At 38.1% G+C, this 23,846-nt stretch overlaps 1 long non-coding RNA gene across 1 annotated transcript; it reads right to left on the bottom strand.

The window, feature by feature from the left end:
• LOC111490361 lies at positions 1–22,045 on the bottom strand. Its single transcript, XR_002719555.1, has 4 exons — positions 22,032–22,045; positions 10,680–10,685; positions 130–136; positions 1–99 (listed from the first exon to the last, which is right to left on the bottom strand). It is a non-coding gene; the product is annotated as an uncharacterized LOC111490361 (long non-coding RNA).
• Positions 22,046–23,846: the final 1,801 nt, after the last annotated feature.

Here is a 23,846-nt window from a genome sequence, read left to right as displayed (position 1 = left end):
TTCTTCTTTGTTCTTCTCTTGCTGGATTCTTGATTGAACTCATTTACTACTCTCCCTGCCTGAACACCTATGGATGTATTCTTTCTCCTTGCCTTGAACCTTGGCTTCTCTTTCTTCTCCTTTCTTGACCTGTAAACTAAGTCGAAAGAGAGTGACGGAACGGAACTCATTCACTTGTTCACCTCTCCCTATTAAAGAGGTCATTTCCCGAGGTAAAGCCAAGCCGCTGCAGCTAATTCATGTCCTCTCCTGTAAACAAGTGAAAGAAAGCCAAAACACTCCTTTATTCATTCAAGTTTAACAGGACTATGACTGATTAACCTGAACCTTCCCGAACACATTCATTCGCCTACCTTACCTATTCTTTCTGGTCTCATTGCTTTGCTCTTTGCTTTCCCTGCCCTATTTCTATTTATTCAATCAAAGACTCTTTCACACTCACTGTGTAACCTCAATCAATCATTACTGACCCTTTAGCCAGCTTCAGATTCATTCTCCTTACCTTAACTACTGAACCTGCCTCTCTTTACCCTGACCCTCTATGACCTGATTTGACAAAGAAAAAGAGAAATACTCCTCCCTCTTCTCGTGGAGCTGCTTGCTTGCTTGCTTTGCTTGCTTCGCCCCTCTCTTCTCTCTCAACAACTCGTTAAAGTGGCTTGCTTGGCCCCTTTCTTTTCCTCTCCTGCCTGTAATTGTAAGAAAGATGCATTCTCTGCTGCCTGCCTGCCTACCTTCTTTGACTGCTCTCCCTATGTATTCTTCTAATGGACTTGACTGGACTCTCTTGTAACCTCATTCCCCTTTCCCCTTTCTTTGACTTCCTGATTTCACTCTTTGCTTGCCTTGGCTCGTTCTCGCATATTCTCTTCATTATCAAGAACTCCGTAACCTTTCTTTAGAAAAGAGAGAGCAGCATGCCATTCATTTATTCTCCTTGCACTCTGTACGTAACCTAACCTATCCTAATAGCCTTTCTTTCTTTTCTTTACTTTACTGTTCGAAAGCCTAAAGATGAAACTGAACGATCGGAACTCCTGCTCTTTCTCCTGCTCCTGAACTACTCTAACTCTACTCCTTTATCTTTCTTCCTTCTCCTTTACTAAACGTAGAGTCAAGACGAAACTCAGGATTCCTGAACTACTGAACGATTGACTATCTTATCTGAGTTTACAGTCTTTGTTTGAAAGAGGGGAGACTCTCTACTCTCTCTCAAGCTCCTCCTGATTTCACTCTTTTACAAGGAAGGTGGTAAAGTGACGAACCTGACTTTGACTTCTCTCCCTATCGAGAGGCTTGGCTCCTTTTCTTTTCCTTTTCCTATTTCTCTCTTTCTTATTCTCAATTGAAAGGAAGATTAGCTCACTCCTTACTTAAAGGAAGATTATCTCACTCCTCTTCCTGATTCCACTATTCAATCACTCTGTAACTCAATCCAATCACTACTTCCGGACCTCCCCGAGGTAAAAGAAAGGTGTTTGATGGAAGGAACTGTCCCCTCACTCGGGTTGAACTACTTTACTCTTCTTGTTCTTTACCTACTAGCTGTAACTGTAAACTGGCTGGGAAGGGGAATCTTAGCTAGCTCTATCTCTGATCTTTCTCCTGCCTACCTGACTGACTCTTACTCTTACTACTCTTACTGATTTAATTCTTGTTATTGTGTGAGTTATTATTCTATTTTTTAACTGTAAACAAGGGAAACTCTTTATTCCTTATTCTTTCTCCGAACCTATTGATTCTTTCCCTAGGTAAACTGATCATTAAGTCAAACAAACTCTTTATTCCTTATTCCTTCTGCTGACCTACTGAACCTATTGATTCTTTCCCGAGGTAAACTGATCATTAAGTCAAGTCAAACAAACTCCTTTCACACTATACGCTATTTATTACTTCCCTCTGAGTAAGACTCAACTAAAGATGAATTATATCCTTCCTTTACTATTCGTTCTAGAATCAAGGAGTTAGCTGCAGCTTGCTGTGAAAGACTGAACTAAACCTGCGCCTGCCCGGCCCCTTTCTTTACTTTCTTTGACTCTATGACCTTCGGAGGGAAGTCAAGCTAACCTTTCTTTCTTTCTTTACGTAACTGTTCGTTCCGGTGTTTAGAATCAATCAAACAAACAAACTTAACTGTTCCGGTGTAACGTAACTGTTCGTTCTTTCTGTCTGCTTTGGCTTAACTGTTCTGCTCCGACTTAACTGTTCTGCTCCAGCTTAACTGCTCTTCTCTTCTTTCTTTCTCTCTTTCCTTTCCTGCTTGCTTTTGGCTTAACTAACTAGCTGCCTTGGCTGCTTGCTTTGCTTGCTGGCTTTCTCACTCTTTTACTCTTCACTATTCTTTCATTGGGTAAACTGTAGGATGATTCATTCACTGCTCTCTTAACTCAATCACTTGTCTCTGAACGAGGTAAATAGGCTTTGATTCCCTCCCTTCTTTACACTCTGGAACAAGCAAGGGAAAGGAAATAGGTTGGATTGGATGATTAGCTCCTGCCCCCCTCTTTTACTCTCTTTCTCTGATCTTCACTCTTTGCCTCTCCTCTTGTAAACAAAGACTAAACTCTGGATGAATGAGAGGGAACGAAAGAAAGATCTGCTCCTGAACCTGAACCTATCCTATTTCACCTATTGAAGAAGGAAGGCCTAGCTCCTTACCCTAAACCCGCTGTAACTCCTCTGATCTTCTCGTCTGTTTGCTTTTCACTATTCTCCTTAACCTACTACTTGACTTACTCATTAACCTCTTCTGGTCTCACAATTTAATTGCCCGAAACTGATTTAAGTGATTCAGCTATTGGTCTCTTTCTTCTTTCTCTTTTCTTTACCGAAGGTAAATGGGATAGTAGTATAGTCTTTGTCCTTTAACTCAATGACTTGTCTGTTCGTTCAACCCCTTGGTAATAAATGGATAGTATGAACCTCTTCACCTTTCACTGAGACTTCGCCAGTAAGTCAAGATTGAACCGCCCCTCTCTTCTGACTGCTATTTCACTCTTTCTTTTACTCTCTTCTGGTAAAGAAAGTTGTTAATTAATTATTGACTCTACGGCTGAAGGGTGGAACTCTTTCTTTCTCTTTCTCTGTTCTTTGCTTTGTTGTTTGTATATTCTGCTTGCTTTTAGGACTGAACTCCTTGTGACTAAGAGTGCACTGCTGATCTTTGTCCTCTCCTCCCTCTGACTACTTAACTTACTGATTTCTCTTTTCCGATCGCTATTGCCTGTATGGTTCTGTAACCAAAGAGACTTAAGATTCCTTGACCTGATTTAACTTGGTAAACAAGAGTATAGGAGTCTAATTCTTGAATGAACTATTTTACTTGACTGTAAACAAATAAAAGGATGGAAGAGGAGAATGGGGTTGGCTGAACCTTATACTCTTTCTTCTTTGCCCTTTCGGTAATAAATGGGTTAGTTAAAGCTTGCATCTTCTGTTACTTTCCGGTCGAGCAGCAACTTGGTTGGCTCCTTCCTTTTCCTTGAAGAAGAAAGATTCATCCTACTCTATCGGTAGGTAAACGGGATATGATTCTCCTTTCTTTCGCTATCTGTAAACTCCAACTCAACCTGAACTAACCCTGAACCTGTGTGCCGCCCCTCTTTCTTTTATTATTCCCCTCGCTTATTTCGTAAAGCTAGAAGAAGAATCAACCTTTCCTTTCTAAAGACTAAGAGGCAAGACTCTCGCTGAATGATAGTTTACAGTGTTTGACTAAATTCTGGAGTTAGAGCAGCTGCTTTAGCTTTTCAAGACTCAACGTAAAGAAGAGGAGAATGAGCTGTAACAGGAAAGAAAGAATCAGACTCGGATATCCCTTTACTAAGTGTGGAGTAAATTCATTCAATCCCGAACCTTATACTCTAGTTGATTATTCCCTTACCTTCTTGAACAAGTAAAGACTGCAAGACAAGATTCGTGAGACTGAACACAAGATAAATTGATTCTCCTTATTTATTACCTACCTTAACTCCTATACACCTCTTTATTCTTTTATTCAGTAAAGCTCTATCTGTTTGTTTGCTTACTCGGTTTGGTTTCACTATTTCTTCTCTTTCTCTGCCGTAACCTGACCCTTAGCTTCTTTCTCTGACCCTTGAACTCCTACACCTCTTTATTTATTCTTTCATTGGGTAAAGCAAGGATTAAGAAAAAGGGAAAGCCGAAACAAGATGCATTCTCCTTAACTCGTAACCTATTCTATTGATTGATTGATTCTTTCTCCTGGCCCCTGAACCCAATACTCCTTTGCTGGATGGAACTCGTAGTAGGTAATCTGTTTGTCTGCTGAGCTCTTCTCTGGATCCTTAATTCTTGTTATTGTTAGTTACTTAGAAGGAAATAATTATGTTGTGAGTTATTCTTGAATTGACTAGGTAAGGTTCAAAAGCATATTCTTTCTCCGCCGTAACCTAACTATTTCACTCTTTCCACTTCTTGTGTTCTCTTTTCTTTCCTCTTCCTATTTCTTCTCTTTTACTCTTTGTTGTAACCAAAGACTCTTATTCTCCTTAACTCAATGACTTGTCCCGTACGTCCCTCTTTCCCAAGGTAAGTAAATTGCTGTATGATAAGGAAGAAGGTCAAGATTCCTTCTCCATTGACTATCTGAGTTTACCGTCTTTGTTTGAAGGTAGACAGACTAAAGGTAAAGATGAGAGGTATTGCGCGAACTCTTTTTCCCAAGGTAAAGTGAAGAGCCACCTAAACACCTGATTCATATTCAATTCTTCTTCTTTAATTCTCGAAAGATTCATTCTCTGTTTTCCTCTTCTACAACTTGGTAGTAAACTCCTAAGTGATTCACCTATTCATTCTGTGTTCCTAGTAAACGACGAAGAAACCGAACTCTTGCACCTCTATTCTATGACCATCAATTATTGTTCAGGGGTGAGTTATTCAACCGCTGTAAGCAAGGTAAAGCCGAAAGAGAGTTTATGAACAGGGAACTCAATCACTTCTTGGCCCTACCCTATTCTTTTATTCGGTAAAGCCTCAACTTCTTATTATAGAGAACAAGACTATTATTACTGATGATGAACCTGATTGGAACAACTCCTTATAACTCTCTTATTTATACTCTTTCTATTCTGTCTGAGCTACTTCAGCTGACCCGGAACCTGATTGACCTCGGCCGCTGCTGGCTAATGAATTTACTCTCTTCTACGGACTCTTCTTATGAATGGAGACTAATGTTCACTCTTTTTCCTCCTTTAATTGCCTTGCCTGATTTCAGACTAAGCTCAGCCTGGGTAAACTTTTTCACTCTTATCCCGTAACCCCTTTCTTTATTGAGGAACAGCTCTTTACTCGGATTCCTTCTTTCCCTCTTTTACTATCCTATAAGTAAGAAAGGTCAAGCTCTTTCGCCTCTCCCTGATGTAACTCTTTTATTCTCCTGCCTGTAAAGCCTAAAGCATTCTCTGATTCCTTCTTTAACTGTAATAAGATTAATTCTCCTTTGATTGATTGAGCGAGGTAAAGACTATTCTTGATCTGATCCTTCGCCGTACCCTATTTATATTCCCACTGTACTCAATACTCTTCCTTATTAATTCTCCTTAACTCCTTTGTCCGACCGGATGTCACTCTTTGTTTGGACTCTCCCTCCCTGAACAGTAAGGAAACACCTCAACACCCTTTTTCTTTCTTTAACTCTTTGACTCTCTTTCTCTGATCTGACTACTGAACCTTGTGACTCTAGTATTGCCCTTAGTTAACTCGCGGTAACCGCAATAACTCATTTGTTGTCCCTCCCCTATATCTATTTAAAATGTGATGCTTGAACTGATCTTTCTTTCTCCTCTGACTACTTACTCAACCGTCGTAACCCTCTTTCTTCTTTCTGCCTCTCCAACACGTAAAGACTAAAGAAGCAAGAATGAGACTAATGCCACTTCAAAGACAAGGTAAGGTAGTAAAGAAGTAGCTGCTCTTTGTTTGATTGACCTAACTGTAATGGTCATCAAGTCTAAAGATTGATTATCTGTAACTGTAAGGGTAAAGACTGAACTCAAGCTGGGAGTTTACGAACTGAACCTTAACCTTTTCCTGTATTGCCTGAACTACTCAACATCTCTTAGTCGGGTTGAACTATTCTTTAACTGTAGAAGAAGAAGAATGAGACTAAACTCGGAACTCACTTTCTTTCTTCACTCACTCGGTAAAGCTAAAGTCATGTTCAATGCTTGACCGGCCCCTTTACGGAATTCAATCAGGTAAAGGCAAGATGAATGAGACTACTACTCTATCTACTACTACTACTTTAACAACAACATGAGACTACTACTCTACTACTTTCCAATTCTATTCTAAATCATAAGCCTAAAGAGAAGGGGTGCAAGAAATGAAAGAAGGATCTGCTCATTTACCTAGTTTATTCTTTAACGGTTAAAGTGTGTTCGTTCGCTCTTAACCCTGACCTGCTATTGCCTGACCTGTAAGTAAAGAAAGAGAAATACTAAAGATGGTAACGAGAGTGAGCTCAATCACCTATTCTCGTCGTGTTCTTCCTGACCTGAGATTATTACCTGACCTATGTGTGTGGATTCTTGAAGAGTAAACTCGGTAAACTCTTGTCCCCGATGTAGCTATAAGAAAAGATTAATTCCCCTGCCCCGCTATTCCGTTCTTGTCGCTCGGTAATATAGCTAGTAGTTTTTCTTTCTCCTTGACTCCTGACGTAAACTATCAGTCTGCTGCGCTCCTCTTTATTCTTTCCCACTCTGTCTGTAAACGAAATAACTACTGAAGTAACCTTCTTTCAGTCAAACCGGGGGTAAACGAAATCACTCCTTCCCTCTTCCCTGATTTCACTCGTTAAAGCAATTTTATTGCCTTCGCCTCTCTTTATTAATATTAACCTTCCCTATTCATCAAGTCAAGAAGAATGAGAGAGACTGACTGACTTCCCCTCACCGTAAACTATCTGCTGCTCTCCTGCACCTATTTACTGATCTTGCTGTATCCTTTTTCTGTCACTCTTTTACTCTTTTCTGTTTGTAATATAAAGAAGAAGAATAAACCTGAGTAGTAAGGAAAGACTGAACCTCACCCCTTCGCTACTGAGACTGAACCGAACCTCTTCACTACTGAGCCTGAACGGAACCCCTTCCCCTTTCTTTTCTGCTATTCCTTTTTCCCTTAGTTCACCTGATAAACTCATTCAATCAATCTATTTATTAACTCTTTTACTGATCTTGCTGTATCCTTTCTTTAACTCTTTTCCCTGTAAAGACTAAAGAAAGATGAATTGACTCTTTTACTTCTCTTTGTCCTCTTTCAAACACTCTTTGTGGTAACTGGCTGGGGCTGGATGATTAGCTCCTCTCCCGACAGCCTTTTCTTTCCTTCTTGCTTTTACTCCAAGGTAAAGGTACTGAACGAACCAGATTATATTAGATTAGATTTCACTCTTTTACCGGGGTAAAGCACAACACTATTTGAAGAACCATCACCTGAACCTCTTTCTTTCACTCCTCTCCTTTACTTACTGTCGAGTTGTTTTGCTCCTTAACCTCTCTCTCTCCACCAAGACCGTAACCGTAACCCCCTTTCCTTTTTGAATTGACTGAGAACTCCCTTACCTTCTCTCACGCACAATGAAGGATCCTTCTGTCCTCTCTCTCCCTCTGGTTTTTCGTTTGCTTGGCTCATGAGCTTATTTCTTATCTCATCATTGCTTCTCTCCTTTTCTTTCCAGTTTCGTTGCTTCACTCATTTGTCTCGTAACCTTATAGCAGGCTGATTGCTTCACTCATTCGCCCCTACACCTCATCGGGCTCATTGCTTCCTTCGCTCTTCTTCTCCCTCTGGGTTTCTCCTTGTTGCTTCGCTCATTCGTTGTGTGTGTCACATTGCTTGGCTCCTTTCTCTCCTGTTGGAGTCTCGTTGGTTTGCTCCTGTCCCTGCCTAATTGAGAATAATTTATTCTTATTTACGAAGGGAGAACTCTGTAAGCTTTTCTTTCTTTCTCTTTCACTCCTTATATTCTATGTCTCACTGCTTCGCTCCTTAACCTCTCCAACACCAAGAACAAGGCCGTAACGAACACCTGATTGATTGAACATATGTCTCACTATTTCGCTCAATCGCCTGTTGAACTGCTTCGTTCGCTCCTGAACTGTAAGTAAGTGAAGATTGCAGGAAGACAAGATTCAGGATCCTTTGACTGCTCTTAGTAAACTATCTCTTTCCTTGCTGCTTTCTTTCTTTTACTCCTGACCCGTAAGTAAGTCAAGGCGAAACTCCTATTGCTATTGATTCTTTTATAGTGTTAGTAAAGAAGAAGAAGAAGAAAGCTAAACCCTTACTCTTTCTCTTTGCCTCTATTTATATAGTGTTTGAAAGAGAAGAAACCGTCTTGTCACCCTTATTCTTATACTCTATTAATGCATTTTCCTTAACCTCTTACTTCTTTTGTTGTTGAGTTAGTTAATTCAATCCGTCACCTAGTAACCGGGGTATCTATCATTGGTTCTTGATCCTGAAGAGGAGATATGTCCAGTTGTGAATCTATTCTTGAACAGTAAACGTAAGACTGAAGGAAAGCAGCATTAAACTCTGTAACTGTAAGAGGAACCGAAAGAAGAAAAGAAGACGACTGGCAACTGTAAGAGGGAACTCCTTCTAACTGAGAGTGAAAAGAAGGATCTGCTGCTGAACCTATTCCTGATTGAATGAATGAACTCCTCTCGCTACTTACCCATTCTTCCTTCTTTGTAATACTGAGAGTATTCTATTAGCTTTTTGCTACTTACTCTATTCTATTAGCTTTCTGATACTTATTCTATTATAGTGGCTTACCTTTACTTATTCTATTATAGTAGCTTACCTATACTTATTCTATTAGCTTATCTATACTGGAACGAACAACTCTTTCTCCTTCACTCTTTTTCTGACTGCTATAGTAAAGTCAAGTAGCTAATTAATGGCCTTGCAGACTGAAGGGTTGAACTAACTAAGTTTACGTACGGTATCGGTTTGTTTGTTTCTAGTTTGTTATGTTATATTCTTTGTAAAGTGTATTGTTTGTTGAGAGTGAGTCTGTCTGTCTTTCTCCTGACTTTTTTTACCGAAATTTGCGACTAAATGTTAATGTAATGAGACTGCTCTGTAAGTAACTCTTTTCCATGACCTTGTTTGTATGTTATGTAACTAAGCTGAGCGTAAGCTCCTTCCCCTCCCTCCTTTGTCGGTTTCATTGCTTGGTTCCTGGCCCGTAACCTATTCTATTGATAAAGTTGCAGCTAATGAATTAACTCTTGAACTGTAAACTTTGTCTGAGTCTGGGCTCCCTCCTCTGTCCTTTACTCCTAGTTCCTAATTTTGATACTCTCTACCTCTACTCTACTGTTAAACTGGTGTCCTTCACTTCATTCACTTATACTCGCTAAACTCCTACTCCTCCTGCTAATTCTTATACTATGCTGCTTCCTGCTCCTACTCTGACTCCTACTCTTAATTCTGATACTCTACTCTACTACTAAACATGAGTCTTTTACTGAACTGATACTCTACTGCTAAACTCTTATTCTGACTCCTAATTCTTATACTCTACTACTAAACTTCAGTCCTTTACTTCACTTCTACTCTATCTACTGTTAAACTCCTATTCTGACTCCTAATTATTCTACTCTATTGGTAAACTCCTATTCCCTTCTTTAACTTACAACTCTTATTCTTAATTCTTATACTGTAGTGGTAACCTCTTATTCCTAATTGTTATACTTCTGTCTCCTGGTAAACTCGTATTCCTAACTGTACTGGTAACTTCTTATTTCTAATTCTTGTCTGCTACAGTACTGGTAAACTCATATTCCATATTCTGATATTGTCTGTCTACTGGCTCCTAATTCATATAATGTTTCTTTCACTGGTTAAGTAGTATTAGTGAGTAGTATTGATTCTTTCCCCTTTCTTTCCCTCTGTCTGTGAGCTGTCTCGTGAAACTGATTGAAGTAATTATATTACATTGCTTGGACTATCTATGTCCTTCTGCTCCTGATTGAAGGAAGTAAGTAAAAGGTAGTTAGTTGTCTTTGTCTGAGTCTTTGCTCTGTAACCTGTCTGTCTGTCGAAACTTTCTTCTTTGAGAAGTTAATCTGAAACGACTTCTTCCTTAGACTAAAGAAGGTATTCGCTCATCATTGCTTCTCTTCTTTTCTTTACGCTTGTGAGCCTAACTTTATGATCCTAAACTAAACTAGTACATGATCCTAAACTAAACTACTACATGATCCGTCACTCCGCTCCGTCACTCCTTTCTAATCCTTCACTCTTACTGTTTTTGCTGGTAAACTAGTCTATGATCCTGAACTCCTATTGTTTATGCTCCTAACCTAATGATCCTGAAATCCTACTCGTTGGTAAACTACTTTATGATCCTGAACTCCTACTCTTTATGCTGGTAAACTAGTCTATGATCCTGAACTCCTACTATGTTATGCTCCTGACCTACTTTATGATCCTGACCTCCTACTGTGTTATGCTGGTAAACTACTTTCTGATCCTGACCTAGTATTGTTTATGATCCTAACATAGTACTATTTATGATGCTAAGCTACTGAAGGCACTTCTCCTCTCTTTTGCTTACTTGGTTGGAAGGAACAAGTCAAGCCATAAAGCTAGCTACTAAACTGAACTTCGAACTCTTCCACTTCCTACTGTCCTGTAAGAACGGACTACTTATTGTCTCTAGTTTCACTTCCTCCTGGCTCTACTGGAAGAACTTACTACTACACTACTTCGCCTTCTTCCCTTTCCCTTCTGCCATTCATTATCTTTCTGTCTGTGTATTGATTAAACTCTATGGATTCATTCCCTGTCGTGAACCTCTGTATGTATGTTACTACTGTACTTCCTTCCTCTATGTATGTTCCTACTGCCCTTCTTCTCTGTCTGTATGTTACTGTACTTCCTCTCTGTATGTTAGTTTGTACTGGATTTCCTTCTTCTCTGTCTGTTTGTATGTTACTACTGTACTTGCTCTCTGTATGTTAGTTCCTACTGGATTTTCTTCCTGTTTGTTTGTATGTTACTACTGTACTTGTTGTATGTATGTTAGTTCGTACTGGATTTACTTCCTTGCAATCCTCTAAATAACTTGAGAGGAGAACAACATTTCTATTATGGAAGGGTAAAGTCCTCCCCTCTCAAGAGAACAAGACGGTTACATTAAAGAAAGGTAAAGTCCTCCCCTCTCAAAGGAACAAGACGATTACATTACAGAAAGGTAAAGTCCTCTCCTCTCAAGAGAACAACACATTTACATTACAGAAGGGTCAAGTCCTCTCTTCTAAGGAACAGAAGAGCAAGACAAGAACAACAAGATTATTACATTCTCGGAAAGAAGGTAAAGATCAAGCTCATGAACTTCTAGAGCACACACAACAACAGAAACAACATGAACAACAAGATAATTACATTAGAGGAAGGAAGTTCCATTATTCGCTTCTAAGTCACTTCTATATGAAGCAAGCTAACAACATGAATTACATACGGGAAGGGGCGTAAGGCTTACCTGACGTCTCAAGAAATCAAGCTGCAGGTAACACCACCAACATAAATTCATTACAGGCAGGAAGCAGTAAAGCTTACCTAACGTCTAAAGCAATACAACTACATTTACATTAAAGGAAAGAAGGTAAAGCTAATCTAACGTGACGAACAACAACAAGATATTTACATTACGGCAAGGAAGGTCAAGTTACTCTCCTTTAGAAGCCAACAACTCAACTACATTTACATTAAAGAAAGGTAAAGCTACTCCCTTCTCTCTAGTCTAACAACTACAACAACACAACTACATTTACATTAAAGAAAGGTAAAGCTACTCCCTTCTCTCTAGTCTAACAACTACAACAACATATTTACATTTACATTAAAGAAAGGTAAAGCTACTCCCTTCTCTCTAGTCTAACAACTACAACAACATATTTACATTAAAGGAAGGTAAAGCTTACCTCTAGTCCAGACAAAGAACACAACACCAAACACAACAACAAGATTCATTTCAGACAAACAAGGTAAAGCTAATCTAACGTCTAACAACAAATGGAAATACAATAAAACAATATTGATATACCGGACTACTTACGATCGATATTTCTTGATTCAAATTTTATTGAAAACAGACTAAAATATTGATGAATTAGAGTTCGTTGTCACTCTTTTTCAAGTTCTTGTTCCAGTATTTTTTTTTTTTTTTTTTTTTTTTTGAAGTAACTGCAGAACGAATAGTGTTTGGGTTTGGTTGGTTTGTTTGTTTCAAGACTCAGGAGAAAAGCTTAAATAAGAGAAGATGCGTGCGTGAACTCACTCTTTTCCCTGCTCACTAACTCTTTCCCCTTCCTTCCCCGTAACTGGATTCAATTAGTTAGTATTCTTTGCTGGCTGTTTGCTTTAGCTTTAACTGTCAAAGGATTCCTTCCTTAAAGCTTGATATTAGTTATTCGTTGCTTCTTCGTCTGGTTGGCCTGGCTGCTTCCAACCTTAGCTTTGGTTTTGTCTGTCACCTTAATGACCAACTTCCTTCACAGTCTTTCCGTAACCTAGTTTCTTCATAGATTAGGACTATACTAACTACTCTCTCTCTGGTCTCTCTCTTTTGAATCACTTGTCGGTAAAAGAAAGGATTGATAGAGAATGTGGCTGGCTTCTTTTCTTCTTTCCGCTTTGAAGACTTAAAGAGTAAGTAAGCGTAAACTAAGACTGAATGATTAGACTCAACAACGAACTCTTTGCCTTTGTCCCTTCCCTTTGTCCCTGATGGAACTGTTGTAAGAGGGTCAAGCTACTAGTCTCTATTAGTGGAACCTCGTCAATGGCCATTTAGCTATTCGAGAACAAGAGAAAGATTTCTGCAGGTCTCACCGTATTTCTGTTCTTCTTCAATCTGGAGGCTCTACAGTGAGCTCTCATTGGTTCTTTCACCATAACTTGATTGAACTACTGAACGGAACCTTTACAGTGGTCAAAAGAGTAAATGGTTGAGACGCGAGCTCATTCCCCTTTATTCCCTTATTGAATGAAGTAGGTTAAAGAAAGCACTCTCTTTTCTTTCACTCTTTACATTATCTCCTCCTTACCAGTATTTGATTTGTAGGATTAATGAGACTTAACAACTAAAAGACAAAGATCAACTGAAAGAGGATATTAGTATTAGGATTTAAGGAAAGACTCTAACCATTACATTAATGAGACAGAACCGAACCCTTTGCCCGACTCTACTTTATTGATTCTTGAGACAGAACCAGACCCTTCCTTTGTTTGATGGACTCTACTCTATTTCTTGATCTGTAACCGTAGCTGCTTCTATCTATTTATTACATCTGACGGGAATACGATATGACCTTGACCCTTACTGAAAGAAAGAAAGAAGTAAAGGAAAGACAAAAAAAGAAGTGAAAACAAGTTGATATGAACCAAAAAACATCAATCATACAATATACTTCAATGACGATGTGAAGAAAAAGTTGTCAAAAATATCAAAAGATGTTTCAATGCATGCCACATTGAAAAAGAGTGAAGTTTGATTGTTATAAATTTTGGGTGGGTTACAATTTAGAGTTTTTAGGACTTTTTATTTACTTTAGGTTACAATTACATAATGGTTAATTATGACCATTAAGTATGAATGTTACAATTCTTGGAATCCTAGTAGTTTCATTTTGAGGCTATATAAAGTCATGTATGTTGTATTTGTAAGAGACTTGGAAAATATAGTAAAAGAAGCATTTGTGCTTTTCTTTAGCCAATGGCTAAGTTTATTTGCAATTCTATGTAGTTTAGGTTGCATGTAGAATCATTCAAGCTCGACATGATCAATCTTGCTTGTGGAGTGATTCGAATCTCAAACAAGTGTTCTTGCCTTGAGATATTTGATCAACAAGAATCATTCAAGCTAGACGTGATCGATCTTGCTTGTGGAGTGATTTGAATCTCAAACAATGTTTTTGCCTTGAGATATTCGATCAACAAGGTAATTCGAATCTTACTTCCCTTGAAGTGATTACTTATCTTATCATTTGGTATCAGAGCTTCAGGCTCAAGATCGGATATATGTTTCCTTTGCATTTTTTTTTCTCAATTTGATTTTTATTTCTTTTTATCTTTTTAGTTTTTAATCGACCCAGAATTCAAAATTCAATCTTTGCTCTATTTCAAATTTTGAGAGGTGAGAATGAGAGCTTCATTTGTGTAACTGAGTGTAAAAAGAGTGATCCAAAATTCCTTCAGTGTATACTCGTGAGAGAGTGTTGTGAGGTCTATCGTATTTCCATAACTTATTTTTTGTAGCAAAGTTTCACAAATAGATTCGAGGATGAATTCTCTTGAAGAAGTGGAGAATGATATGAACCAAAAAACATCAATCATACAATATACTTCAATGACGATGTGAAGAAAAAGTTGTCAAAATTATCAAAAGATGTTTCAATGCATGCCACATTGAAAAAGAGTGAAGTTTGATTGTTATAAATTTTGGGTGGGTTACAATTTAGAGTTTTTAGGATTTTTTATTTACTTTAGGTTACAATTACATAATGGTTAATTATGACCATTAAGTATGAATGTTACAATTCTTGGAATCCTAGTAGTTTCATTTTGAGGCTATATAAAGTCATGTATGTTGTATTTGTAAGAGACTTGGAAAATATAGTAAAAGAAGCATTTGTGTTTTTCTTTAGCCAATGGCTAAGTTTATTTGCAATTCTATGTAGTTTAGGTTGCATGTAGAATCATTCAAGCTCGACATGATCAATCTTGCTTGTGGAGTGATTCGAATCTCAAACAAGTGTTCTTGCCTTGAGATATTTGATCAACAAGAATCATTCAAGCTAGACGTGATCGATCTTGCTTGTGGAGTGATTCGAATCTCAAACAATGTTCTTGCCTTGAGATATTCGATCAACAAGGTAATCTGAATCTTACTTCCCTTGTAGTGATTACTTATCTTATCACAAGTACTTCTTCATTCCCTACTACTATTTACAGTCTTTGAAAGAAGGAAAGACGAAAGCGAAGCGAAAACAAGTACTCCTTCATTCCTTTCTCCCTATTAGTATTAGTTAGTCTCATTGCTTGCTGAGCGACTCTATCTTCTATCCTTACTCTTTTCATTTGAAGAAAGGTAAGACACACCAACCGAGTTGATTTTGACAGTGTTTGTTGAAAGAAGGACGAGTAGTAAAGTCAAGCTACTAGACTAACCAAAGAAAGAGCTACTTGAGCTTAGCTTATTAATTCAATCCTGAGGAGCAACTACTTACTCTGTAACCTTATACTCGATGACTTTTACTGACAGTTAAGTAAATAAATGAAAAGAAATGATTGAAGAACTCTTGAACCTTCTAGGCAGGATGAGAAGAAGAATCAACCTTCACCCTTTTATTTTACTGATTGAACTGAACGAGGCTTGGGTGGAACTATTCTTGATCTAATCTTTTCTTTCCCTGAAAAGACAGTAAACGAAGAAAGACTGAACCTGAACCTAATTTCACTCATGAACCTTTGACTGATTTCACTCTTTTACTTACATGGGCTGGATGAGAAGAATCAGGTAAAGCGCTCTTATTTCATTCACTCTTGAACGGTAGGGAACTAGGTAAACTGGATGAGAAGAAGGTCAATCTACTATTTCACTCTTATACTCTCTAAACCCTATTCTATTCCCCTCTCTCCTATTTATTAATATTCTAGTTGACTAAACTCCTCTTTCACTATTCTATTGTATGAACCTAACTTGAGCGAGGTGTTACAGTGGTTTAGAATGAAGGAGTTAGCAGCTTGCCTCAGCCGGCACACACCCTTTATCTATACAGTTGTTAAAAGACAAAGAAAGAATATTAATTATCTCCTACCCTTTACTTAAGGGCTGTCTCTTCTACTCCAGCCTTGCCTTATCCTTTGTGACTTTCTTTCCTTAGCTTCTTTCTCTCTCCTTACCTTAACTAACAACTACTCTATTTCTACGTTGAAGGAGTACTATTCTATTCCTTTGACTGATGTAACTCCTTTTGAAGTCAGTAAGTAAGTGTTAGTATCCTAATCCTAATCCTATTTATTTATTTATTAATGATCCGGAACACCTAACTGTAAGACTGAAACGAAAGAAACCTGACCTTTGTAACCTATTTCTTCTGGATCTGATCTTGATTGCTTGCTTTCACTCTTTGACAAGTTAAGGTAGTAAATAGACAGGATTCTTTCTCTTTCTTCCCCTTACTTACTTAACCTAATGGGTCTCGCTCATTGCTTCCCTGCCTGCTACCGCACGCAACCTCTCTCTATTTCTTAGCTTGATTTCAGTGGGTAAATAGGTTGCTTAATTAGACTTCTAACCCAACTCCCTACTTAACTTACTAATTTAGTGGAACCTATTCTCGTTGTCTTCTTTCTTTCTTTAGCCAGATTGTGGAGTCAAGTAAGTGTAGTTCTTTTCTTCAGTAAATGAATTAGCTACCAAGTGAACCTATTCCTATTTGTTTACAGTCTTTGAAAGAAGGGAAAGCCTCAACAACTTCTTGTCCTCCTGACCCACTCATTCATACTCATTCTTCTTTTTCTCTATAACCTATACTGAATTACTTACTTACTTACTGAAGAGGAAGTGAAGACTGAACTGATGTTATTCCCTGTACTGTTTCTTCTTTGTTTAACTGTCCGTAATGAATCTGAGCTCTTATCTTTTCTTTCTGCTTATTATCTAAGCCTTTTACTGATGGAACTACTCTTTCTCTTGAGCGTGCGGGAGGACCCTTTACTGTTTACTTATTCATGACCCGAACCGCGTAACCTATCAGTCTGCGGAATTACTGACTCTCTCTATTGTTCTACATTTATTGTTGAACAAGGAAGGGAAGGTGTAGTGTAAATCTATAAGAAAGACTAAAGCAAGAGAAGATGAAGAAGCTCATTCCCCTATATGCTTTCTGATCCTGTTATAGTATTTGTAGTAAATAAAGGATATTTTATTCAATTGTTCCTTATGCATCCTTTACTGTCGAGTAAATCAAAGAAGAGGTAGTAAGTCAAGACTGAAGCAAGAGAAGATTAATGATCCCTTACTTCTTGTTCTAGTAAATGAATGGAAAGAAGGAACCTCGTCTTCGCACTCAATTACCTGTCTGTGGGTAAAGCTGCTGAGGGACTGAACCGGAAGTAAGTCAAGACTGCAGCAAGACAAGATTAACGATCCTTTGATTGAACTCGACGTAAACTATCAGCAGCTTCTTTCCTTCAATCCTTCTTTCACTTCTGAACCGGAAAGAAGTCAAGAGGAAACTTCTATTGCTATTGATTCTTGATCCTTTATAGTGTTTGAAAGAAGAAAGCTAACCCTTTGAAAGAAGAAACCGTCACCCTTACTCTTTTACTCTCTTTCTATAGTGTTTGAAAGAAAATCAATCTGCCATCACCCTTATTCTTCTATTCTATTTCTGCATTCTCCTGAACCTATGGATTCTTTCTTTCTTTGTCGAGTCAGTTAGTTCAATCCGTCACCTAGTAAACCTAGTATCATTGGTTCTTTCTCCTCCTTAAGAGGACATATGTATGGTATGGCCAATTGGGAATCTATTCTTTCACAGTAAACAAAGACTGAAGGAAAGCAGCATTAAACTCTGTAACTGTCAGACTCAACTCTTGATTCATGAGACGTAAAAGAAGGATCTGCTGCTGAACCTATTCCTGATTGTCTGTTGCTGAACGTATTCCTGATTGATTGACTGAACTGAACTCCTTTACTACTTACTCATTCTGCTTATACTTACTCTATTCTATTCCTTGACCTATACTTGAACAGCTCTTTCTCTTTTCTTGCTTTCACTCTTTGACTGACTGCTAAAGTAGCTAATTCAGTTACTCGCCATCTGAAGGTTGAACTAACTAACTATTTTACGGTCTCTGTTTCTTGTTCATTATATTATTCGTTTATAGGTAAATTCAGTGTATTGATTGTTGAGAGTTAGTCTTTCTTTCTTTCTCCTTACTTTACCGGTATTTTAGGCTTAATGTTAATGTAATAAGACTAATGGAAGGAAGTAACTCTTTTACTTCACCTTCTTTGTATGTAACTAAGCTGAGCATAAGGTCAAGCTCCTGCCTGTACGTAACCTATTCTATTTCTATTGATAAAGAAAGTTGCAGCTAATGAATTAACTAACTCTTTCACTTCCAACTCTATCCGAGCATATTCTCTCCCTCCTGTCCTTTATTGAACTTCTATCTACTCTACTGCTAAACTCCTAATTCATACAATTTTTCACTCGTTAAGTAGTATTAGTCAGTAGTAGTTAGTCTTTCCCCTGCCCCTCAGTCTGTCAGCTTGGTTGGCTCTTGAAACTGATTGAAGTAATTAAATTACATTCATTGCCTGTACTATGTTGTACTTCTGCTCCTGATTGAAGTAAGTAACTGGTAGTTGTCTTTCTCCGACCTGTCTGTCCAACTCTTCTTGAACAGGTCCAATCCTTAACTACTTCTTTTTCCTTAGTTAGACTAAAGAACGTATTTGATACAAGATTCATTCTACTCCTGATTGAAGAAGGTGTAAAGCTGCTTCTTCTCTTTACGATTCTTCTTTTTCTCAGATCCTAAACTACATGTTCCTGACCTACTACTGTTTATGATCCTATACTACTGAACGCACTTCTCTTCTTTCTTGCTTGCTGGGTTGGAAGGACTAAGTAAAGACGAAAGAGAAAGCTAGCTAGCTACTGAACTTCACTTCCAACTCTTACACTTACTACTGACTACTTTCACTTCTTCTCTCTCCTTACTGTACTGACATTACACTTCCAACAGTCTACTCATTAAGCTCTATTCATTCCCTGACGTGAACCTATGTATGTTACTATTGTACTTCCTTCCTTGCAATCCTCTAAGTAACCTTACTTAACCTGACGAGCAAGAGAACAACACATTTACATTACGGAAGGGTAAAGCCCTAGCTAGTCATGAAAGAACAACAACGTTTACATTACAGAAGGGTAAAGTCCTCTCTTCTCAAGAGAACAACAAAACAACAAGATTATTACATTAGAGGAAAGAAGGTAAAGCTCAAGCTCATTCACTTCTAGAGCACAACAACAACAAGATAAGATTATTACATTAGAGGAAGGGGAAAGAAGGGCAGGCAAGTCCTCTCTTATACTCTCTTCTAAGTCACCTCTGGAGCAACCAAGACAACAACATTCGTTACATACAGGAAGGGGGCGGTAAGGCTTACCTGACGTAATGAGAAAGCAAGCTGCAGGCAAGCAACAACAATATATATATTCATTACAGGAAAGAAGGGGTAAAGCTAATCATTACATTACAAGCCGGAAGGGGTAAAGCTAACCTCTCTAACGTCTCTAGCAAGACAACTACATTTACATTAAAGGCAGGAAGCAGTAAAGCTTACCTGACGTGACGAACAACTACATTAGTTTAACAGGAAGGTGGTAAAGCTTACCTGACGTCATGAACACAACAACTACATTAGTTTAACAGGAAGGTGGTAAAGCTTCCCTGACGTCTAACAACAACAACAATATTTACATTACGGAAAAGCTTACCCCTAGTGACGAGAAAGACAAACAACAAGACAACATTCATTACATACAGAAAGCTAAGTTCACTCACTCACACCTATAGAGCAAGCAACCAACCAAGACAGACAACAACATGAATTACAAACAGAAAGGTAAACTCATGAACCTACAAACACTACAACAACAACATTCTTTACAGACAAACAAGGTAAAACTTATCTCTTGTCTAACAACAAATAGAAATACAATAAAACAACATTGATATATCTTCCCGGACCACTTACTCTATTTCTTGATTGAAAAACAACTAAATATTGATGACTAAAATGACTAAATATTGCTGAATTAGAGTTCTCTGTCAGACTCTCTCTCCTGCTCCTGTTCAAGTGTTTTTTAAATCAAAGTAACTGCAAGAAACCTATAGTATTTGTTTCAATCCTTAAGAGAAAGGCTTAAACCAAGATGCGTAAACTAACTCTTTCCCCTTCCCCGTAACCAGATTTGATTGAATTAGTATTCTTTATTTACCTTTAACTGTCAAAGGATTCCTTCCTTTAAGAAAGCTTGGTATTCGTTATTCTCTCTTCTTGGTCGGTCTAGCTGCTTCGCACCTTAGCTAAGGTTTTGTCTGTCCCCTTCACTACTTCTTTCACCGTCTTTCCTCTCCGGACGTAACCATTTCTTGATAGATTAGGACTTAACTAACTACTCTCTCTAGACAGAACAACTCTTTCCTTTGTCCCTGATGGAACTGTAAGAGGGTCAAGCTCATGAACTACTGAACCTCTATTAATGGAACCTCATAAACAAGGCTTTAACTATTCAAGAACAAGAGAAAGCAGTCTTCAGGTCTCTTTCTTTCTTTGCCTGTATTTGTGTTATTCTCAATCCTGAGGCTCTACAGGAAGCTCTCATGGGTTCTTTCTACTTACACTGAAGAGGAAGTGAAGGTAAGCTCATTCATGATCCTATCCTTGAACAAGTCAACACTATACTCTTGGATTTCTTCTCCTTAACTCCTTACACCTGACCTGAAACCACTACAAGTGTCTTCGCTCAGATTCCTAGTTAGTTCACTCCTATACCTATCTTTTGCTTATTCCTTTACAGTACAAGAGTAAAGGGAAAGAAAGAAGGAAGGATTAATCAGACTTGCTAAGAGAGCTACTTCTTCTCTCTTCTGATTGAACAAAGTAAAGAAAGACTACTTGATTTGCTCCTCTTGCCCACCTCTATACAACTACATCAAGGCTAACTACAACAAGGGTTGAACTCAGTATGTATTACCTGAGCTACTTTATTCAATCCTCAAGAAAGCTCTTACCTAACCCTACTACTTACTCATTCCGCTTATACTCTGTCTATCTATGATATTACCTTCTAGTATGTACCCTTTGAGTATGTATTGTATCTTGTTACCTTTTGAGTATATTGTTATCTTTTGAGTATACTGAACAACAAAGACTGACTAAAGATTCATTATCTTCACCTTAAACCTAAAGAAGAACTGTAAAGACTAAAGCCAGAGAGTTTACTGTCTCATATTCAATACTTGCCCTATGCTTTCTTTACAGTCTTTGAAAGAAGGGAGACTAAAGCTTCATGAAACAAATTGAACTCCGTAGCATAGAATAGGTGTTTTGAACTACTGAACCAACAAGTCAAGAAGAAAGAAGGAGGCAGACTGAAGAACCATTAATTCATTCCCCTTGTTCTTTCCTCGGTAGGTAAATAGAATAGAAAGAATAGTTTACAGCGGGAAGTAAGTAGGTGATACTGATACTGAAAGTCAAGACTAAAGAAAGCCAGCCAGAGAGTTTATTGTCTTTGAAAGACTGACTGCTGAACCGACACCCTTGGCTACTGAACCTGAACCTCTATTACTTGATTGAACAATTGAAGAATATAAAGCATTCTTTCTCTTCCCCGACCTTATACTATTGATTGAAAGAAAGACTAACTAACGATTGAAGAATGATCCATCACTCCTCTCTACCTATTTCTTCTGTCACTGTAAACTCATGAACAACTACTTCCTTCACCTTCTCTTCTCTTTCTGCTTATTAATCAAGGACTGTGACAACTAAAGATTAATTAAATTAGTTGCTGCTTTACAGTAGAGTAAGTAAATGAACTCTGGAACCGTAATTGAACCTATACAGTCTTTGTTTGATTTCAGGTAGAGTAAATCCTCAAGATTCATTCTTGTTTACGAACTTCACTCCTTCACGAATAGATAGATAGCTATGACCTTCCTTTGCCGAGCTAGCTTTAGCTTTCTTTGACTAGTAGTCCTTCCTCAACCTCTTAAACCTTTTCTTGACAAAAAGAGATGGTTCCATGTGCTCTTATTCATTCAACAAAGTAAACAAGGTAAGGTAATCAAGGATATTCTATTCATTTATTCGATCTCCCTGATAGAACTGTAGTAAACGAGGCTTAACTCACTCCTTTTCTTTAACTCTTTCTTTTGGTAATACAGAATAGGTGTTGAACTCTTCTTCTTTAACTAACTAATTGACTCTTCTCCTGTAAAGAAAGACTGACTAAAGATTCGTTATCCTTCACGGGCGGGAGGAACCTCTACTCTCGAGTTGCTTTGCTGCTATACCTATTCCGGAATAGTAAACACTCAATAATGGAATGAATAACCTCTCCTTCGCAGCCCTTCGACTCTAACTCACTCTAAACTGCTTGCTGGCTTATTTACGATTCATTCCTTCTTAACGGTTCCCCTTTCTTTGATTGACTCTATTAGTCCCGTCAGTTGTTCTTTCATTCACTCTTTCTTTTACTCTACTGTAAAGACTCAAGGAAAAGAGGAGGATCGATTCGTTCCTGAACTACTAAATCTGATGTAACTCAGTAATTCTCGGAAGTCAAGAAACAAGAGAGAGAAAGAAACCCTGATTCTTCTTTCTTCCCCTTAACTGAATGACTTCTCCAACACTCTGTAATCTGTAAATAGATAGTATTCCTCTGACCTGAACTGAATCACTACTGAAGGAACCTTCTTTCATTCATTCAACCACTTTGTAAATAGATAGTATTCCCTTTCACTCACCTTTAATGATCCTTCGGCAGGAAGTCAAGCCTAAAAAACTGACACTCTTTGATTGACTGAACTGAACTCCTATACTCTCTATAGCTGGTAAAGCAGCTAATTAATTGACTTTACTCGCCGACTGAAGGGGAAGGGTTGGTTTCACTACTTCTTTCTCCGTTCTTGTTGTTTGATATTCTCTTTACTTTCAATCCTGAACTCCTTATGACTGAGAGTGAACTAACTTCTCTTTCTCTTCTAACTAACTACTGTACTAAGACTTCCTATTCCTATTCCTCCTGTAGGATGATTCTTGACTTCACTCTTTTACTCGACAGTAAACAAAGGGATGTAAGAGAATGCTGCGGCTGAACCTGATACTCTCTTCTATTCTATTCTTTGCACTCAGTAATAAATAGGTTAAAGCATGTTACTTTACGGTCTCACTGCTTTGCTCCTTCTTTTCGTGAAGAATAAAGATTAATGGATTGAACGAGGTAAGGTAAACACAGGCCGATTCCCCTATTATTTATTCATAGTAAGTAAGTAAACAAAGACAGACTCAACCTTAACAAATCTTTCACCTGCCCCTCTCTTATTCTATTCCCTCACCTGACTGGAAGGAGGTAAAGTCAAGCTATTTAAAGAAGAACCTGAACCTGATTGAACCTATAAGGAAGGGATATTCAATTAATTAGCAGTAGCAGCTTTGAAAGACTGAACCTTAACCGACTATCCGTACAGTCTTTGTTTGAAAGAAGGGAGAGGAAAGAAAAGAGACCGAGTGAAAGAGTGAAAGACTAACTCATAAGAAAATCTAGTAATAGAGGGGCAGCCGGAGCTCTCCTGTCAAGCTGCTAATTCATTCACTCTCCATTCACCTATCGGTTTCACCCATTGCCTGAACTGTAAAGGAGAAGGAATCTTTCGGCCCTTACTTACTGTTTCGGAGAATGAATGTTTTATTTTCTTCTTCAATCAATTATCTTCTCTTGTATGTAAAGCTGCTAATTCATAAGGAGTTGAGTCTCATTAAGCTTGTCTTTCTTTCATCTCTTTCCTTCCGGTTCCAGATTGAACTGGAAAGCTGCTAATGAATTTACTCTACCTTCAAAGACTTCCAACTCTAATTCTTGTTGAGTCTTTAATTACAGAGAGTTCCGGATCAAGAATCTATAGGGGAATAGAGGTGAGTTCAGTATTAGTAGTTCAGTTCGTAAACTCTTGAGTCTTTGTTTAAGAAGTAGAATTCAGCCTCAAATCCCGGG

The sequence above is a fragment of the Cucurbita maxima genome, unplaced genomic scaffold (assembly GCF_002738345.1).
Source record: "Cucurbita maxima cultivar Rimu unplaced genomic scaffold, Cmax_1.0 Cma_Scf00001, whole genome shotgun sequence".
Lineage (NCBI taxonomy): Eukaryota > Viridiplantae > Streptophyta > Magnoliopsida > Cucurbitales > Cucurbitaceae > Cucurbita > Cucurbita maxima.
Note: the sequence above shows the minus strand (reverse complement) of the source record. Positions and strands in the feature narration are given on the sequence as shown.